Genomic DNA, 6,000 nt, shown 5'->3' on the forward strand with positions numbered 1-6,000 from the left:
GGCACACACAAGGCTAACTGCAATAGCTCCTTCTCAGGGAAGAATTTGTTCAAGGAAATAGATTCTAATGAAGGCATGGTCCTTCTGCTTGTTCCCTACATCCCTTTCCTTCCTTGCTTCTCAAGGACTTTTCTTCTACAATTATATTCTCTCAATTGACAAAAATGTCCACGAGTTTTCTCATACAAGTGACTAAATGTTTAAATTCTAAGTATTTAACCAAGGTGTTTAAGGTCAGCATTAATAATGGTGCCTACTTGTGTGTGTGTGTGGAAGGAGGGGGTGGAGTGGGGGGGGGGCTGGGGACATGGGAGAGAGGGGTGTAGACTTGGCAATTGGGGGACAGAGACGGGAGAGGGCTTCTCACTGTTTATCTTTTAAATGCTTTTTGGTCTTTGAAGCACATAAGTATAGACCCTTAAGAATCAATCAAGCAGTCCATCAATCAATAATACCTAGTAACAGCAACAATAACAACATAACTGGAAATGTTAAAAAATTGTTCTCCAATCTCTATAGGATTATTAGAGCAGAGCTATGTAAGAGTTGTAACATGTAGCACAAGTTGCTGGTTAAATCTGTGTAAATTAGACACGAAACTTCAATTGTGGACTTTTTCCATAAAATATTCAGTGTATGCATTTTTAAATTTTGTTCTTATCATGTTTTTAAATATTCACTAATCTGCCACGTTAACACCATCGGCCATCTTTCCCCACGGGAAACACCTCAACCCTAATGCCGTCACCCTTTAAGTGAAGAGCACCAACCCAACGCCTCACAGCTTCAACTATGAAGGCTGCTGCATTAACTCAATGTATTGCAATAACTTACCGCTCTGCATACTAAACTGGTCTCTGGACGCAGGTGGAGGCGCCGGAGCGGTGCTAGGGACTCGTCGCAGCCAGAGGGGACCCGGAGGAGAAGAGGGACGTGCGTGGGCAACCGGCCACGGCTCAGGCTCCTAGGACCGTCAGGCTTTGAAGACACGAGGCTCCCTGCGTCCATGAGGAAGAGCGACTGCTCCGGCAGTCCTGCCTTTTCCATGGTACTGGAGGCCAAGAGCCTCAGGCCACCCCAGTACGCGCAGGTGACTTCAAGAGGTGGCCTGCTCCTCTCAACTGGCATCCAGGCCTTGGACGCGCCAAGAGACGGGCCCTTCTACGGATCTGCCGGGACGGAGCGAAGGGGGAGAGCTTGCGGTCTCCGCAGGCTGCACCGGCCCGCTGGGCCCAGTGCACGAAAGCTGTCCAGAAAGGTGGCTCTCCTCGTCCACCACCAGCTACTGGAGCTCTGCCACACGGTGTTTGTGGCGGAGAAGTGGCCCAGACCCTCACAGGCGGTTTGAAGGCCCCAGGGCCTCGCACAAAGGAGCAGACATTCTGCTGCGACCAGGCCCGCTTCCAGCTCTTCACGCCACTGGCCGCCATCTTCGCTGGCAGGGCCGGCGCGGGGCGCGGACTACTTCCGGCTCCGCCTCCGCCTCGAGGCCAGGGGCTCACGCCTCACCCTGAACCTCTTCGCCGCTTACAGCCTCTGACGCCGCTTGCAGCCTCTGACGCCAGTCTCCTTCCGCTGCCAAGTGCAGCTGTGCTCCGAGTGGGGAAAGTGCGCTGAAGAGCCCGGATATGCATGGCTTCGAGGCACCCAGCTCAGCTCGCTGGCGTCTGGACTCCTGAAGAAGGCGGCGGCGGAGGAGACGCCGTGAGAAGGCCGGGCTGGCAGGGGCAGAGGCAGCTGGTGATGCCCCGGCGTTTGGAAGGACGGAAACTGCTTGACCCTTCCTGCGTGGCTAGAACGCTTCTTAGGCCGAAAGATGCCAAGCAGAGCCTATTTTGTGACCCTGTGTGAAGATATTTTCAGGTATTTTTGCGCACTGTTGTACATAAGGAGGGCAGATGGACGTGGTCGTGAGCTTCCGACGGAGCAGGTACCCAGATCTCATTCTAAGGTCCATTTGACCCCTTCCAGGCCAGCAGGTGTGGCCACAGGTGAGATGAGGGTGCCCATCAGGCAGGGAAGTTACACAAGCCTCTTGCGCTTCTCTGCACCGCAGGCTTGACACCTTCTGTAAATTGCATCGCATTTCAAAAACCCACCCCAATGAGTAAAAGGAGACCTTGCTGGGAGAAAAAAAAGTGTTCAAAGTCAACAGCATCCATACATCAGTCAGGCATGATTTTGCATATGATAATTCACAAAAATCAACATTTTTCAAGTGTTTTCTGTTTTAGAAAAGCTCTGTTTCAATGATTTCTTAAAGAAGAGTCCTTTTCATCGTCTTATTACATATTGTTTTTCTAGTGAAGAAAATATTTTAAGAACTTTTGCCATTTCTAAGGTCGAAGAAGAGTGCTAGATAAAAAGCACTGGGTTGGTTATTGTGGCTGCTATAATGCCTCACATCTCTAGAAAGTCTTCCATATGAAACTTCAAATACATCACATTTATAGTGTTATAGTACAATCTTTATTTGATGAATGGGGGAAAAAAGGCTCAGGAGGCTGAGGGGCTCATCCACGATCACAGAGTCAATAGGAAAATAAATTCTCAGAGTGACCCCTTACTGATGCACTTTGCTGATGACATCTGACCACAGGGTAGAGAGAATGGCTTCTCCAAGTGTGGAAATGAGTTCATGTATAAAGGGTTAATCAGTGATCTTACTATTGGAGAGGTTTTCTGACTCAAATATACATCTTTCCAGAGCCTCTGTTCAAACTGAATCCTGTGGCTTGTATGCCTTCTCCTTAGGCATCATTTTCCATTAGGCACCACAGGAACAGTGCTTTGTGACTGTGCGTTTCCCAAGAGTCTAAAAATGTCAATGGAAAAAAGATATTATACTAAATATAAGAAAAAATAATCACAAAATTGAATTAATAAACATTTCATTTGTTGTCCAAAATGTGGCCTTACAGCATCTTCAAATACAATCCAACTCATATGATTATGTATAAATTATAAAGTACACTTTAGTGTCTGATATGGTCACATTTTAAAAGTGTTTGATGTGACATTAAGTACTTCAAAGAGTATCTAGAATTTACAGAGAACCTCTTCCCCAGGCCTACCTGGAGACAACTATTCAACTGTCAAATGCCAGCTTAAGTGCCACTTTCTCTGAGAGGCTGTTTATTATTCTGCATTTCTGCTTCCTCTAGGCTAAAGAGCTAAGCATTTATTTCTCTGTGCCCTGATGATAATTTGTTCATATTATTAGTAGTTTATTATAGTTTTTGATTGTTTGCTGGTTTGTTGGTTGGTTGGTGTGCTTTAACATACTGCCTGGATTCAGGGACCAGGAATTACTCATCTCTGTATTCCCAGGATCAGGAACAGCACAGGTAATATGGTAGGTCCCATAGTTGTTTACTGATTTAAATTCCTTTTCTGTGCAGATGTCAGAGCATCTGAAATTCTACCATTACAATTATACTTTTTTGGGGGGGCCAAGTACGCTTATCATAAAATGCACATAATGTTCGGACTTATATTGGAGTGTTTTCCCCATATCTTTTTGAAAACCTAATAGTTTTTCGTAGGACTGGGTAGACATAGAATGTTAGAATCATATTTGACCATTTAACTTTTCCTCAAAGGATGACAGCTAGCCTGAAATTTCCCCAAAATGCTCTTTGCCTCCATTTTCTTTTTCTGTTTCTTCTATCCATCATAATTTTTTTTCCCCTCTTTACTCTTTCCATTTTGGACCTATCAATAAAGGTTTTAGCTAGAATCAATTTTCCTGAAGGTTATTTTTATGACAACTCTGAAGACTCAAGCTTTTCTTTTATATAAAACTTTTCTTAATTTATTGATACTTCCAGGAGGTTTGTTTTCTCTTTTAGTGGAAGGGGAAAAAAAACAAGAGACAGAGCATGCTTATCCTCATACTTAATATTTTTACACTTACCCATTCTTGATTAATTACAATGATATGCTGCAGATGTCCAACATAAACTGGATCATTTAATGCATAATTATACCTTTTAGATGAATCTTAGATCTATTGCTGTTATTTTCCATGGGCTGGAGCTGTTATGTGCCTGAACAGAATTAAGTTCCCGTCATCCTGTGCCACGGAAGATGAGAGTGAAAAAGAAACTAGCTTGAGGAGAAACTGTTCTTATAATAACAAAAGTAGCAGTTGAGGTTCCTGGAAGACAGCAAACTGCCAAATGCCACTATTAATTCATGTAAAAAATAAACTCCATTTTACAGATGATGAAACTGACTGTTCACATGGTAACAAATAATGCCACTAAAAGAGTAGGTTTTCAAGAAATGTTGTATCATACACTTGGTAACAAAATACTGTTCCTATGCTTAACTTTCTTCATATAACAGGAGTACCTATCTTTTAAACCTAAGAAAAAAATTTAGTGTTGAACGGATAAAAGGGTAAAAACAAAAAGTCTTATAGCACTTTTTTTTTTTTTTTGCTTCATTTTAAACTTTATCATATGGCATAGAGTTAACAAGATGTGTGTTTTTCTGTAAGGGTAAGTATTATTCAAGACAGCACTGAACATGTATGGCTAAATTTTTAGAGATAACAGTACCCTTTTAAAATTTTGATTGATTTAATGCCATAACAGCATCAGAATTTCAACACTGACTCTGCAAAAAATCAACATCACCTGTATCTCCAAAATATTTAATTGAATTGTGCACTTGACAGCTTAATTTGGTTGTAGTTTATGAACCTTTGTCTCCCTCTTGGAGATTTCTTTTTTTAACAGGGGTGATAAACTACTGATGTGCTTTCAAGATCAAAAAGCTTGTTTATTAGGGCTGCCTTCCAAATACAGTATTTCACAGAGCAATTTTATTGAGGTCCAGGGCAAGTTCCACAGTAAGAGGATGAATGTTGAGCCACTGAGTGGCAGATTTGATGTGGGAGAGATGTAGGCAAAGAGTCAGAAGCCAGGCTTGCAAGATGAGTTTCATAACTATTCTTTGTGGCTGATCTTAGGCAGGTTAAGTCATAAGCCTTAGAAAATTGAGATGATAATATCTGCTTCAAAGGATGACTTTTTTGAGTTTGATGCTACACGGGAAGGCACTTTGAAAAGTGCAAAATTACACAACTTTTAAGCTCTAGATTTTCTCTTGATCTGCTATCCAAAGTATCAAACTTAACCTGAAGTTGGAGTATTTTGCTAACCCACAGAAAATGTACCTTGAAACACTTCTTTGGACTTAACTTCAGATACATTATGTACTCCCTCTGGATGATTTAATTCATTTCTGTTAATCCAAATAACTTCAAAAATAAATAGCAACAGAGCTGTCATTTATTGAGGCACTGTGTATATCTCATTTAATTACCCACTACAAACTTTATGAGGTAACTAGTATTATCTGCATTCTAAAAATGAAATTTAAATAACTTGTTTAAGAAAACCAGTATGTAAATTTTCTGTTTTCATCTTCACATTGTCCTGGAGCTGGAGACCCATATTACCTACTGTTTATTAGACTCTTCACTGGGATATCTAGGTTACTCAAATTTAACATGTTTAAATCTAAACTCATTATTTTCTTTCCCAGATCAGTTTCTTTCTCTTGCATTCCTAATTTAGTTAATTATATCAATATCTACTTAGCTTCCCAAGTCAGAAGCCAAGGATCATTTTACATTCCTTCGTTTCCCTAACCTACTATAGCCTAATAATCATGAACTTGCCAATTATACCATAAAAGTGAGTCTTAAAAATTTTCTATCTACAGAGCCATGTTTTTACTCCAAATCCAAATAATTGTTGGTACATATGACAGCCTTTACATTGGTCTCACTGCCCTATCCAAAACCATCTACCACACTGAAACCAGAGTTATTTTCCTAAAATAATAATTTTCGAAAAAGTGTGGTTATGCCACTTCCTTGCTAAAATAACCACCACAGGTATTCTGGCCGATATAGGCTAGAATCCAAACTCCTTATCAAGACACAGTATCCTTTATTAATTTGCCTTGACTTATGTTTCTGGTCTT

This window comes from Balaenoptera acutorostrata, chromosome 3 (genome assembly GCF_949987535.1).
Source record: "Balaenoptera acutorostrata chromosome 3, mBalAcu1.1, whole genome shotgun sequence".
Taxonomy (NCBI): Eukaryota; Metazoa; Chordata; class Mammalia; order Artiodactyla; family Balaenopteridae; genus Balaenoptera; species Balaenoptera acutorostrata.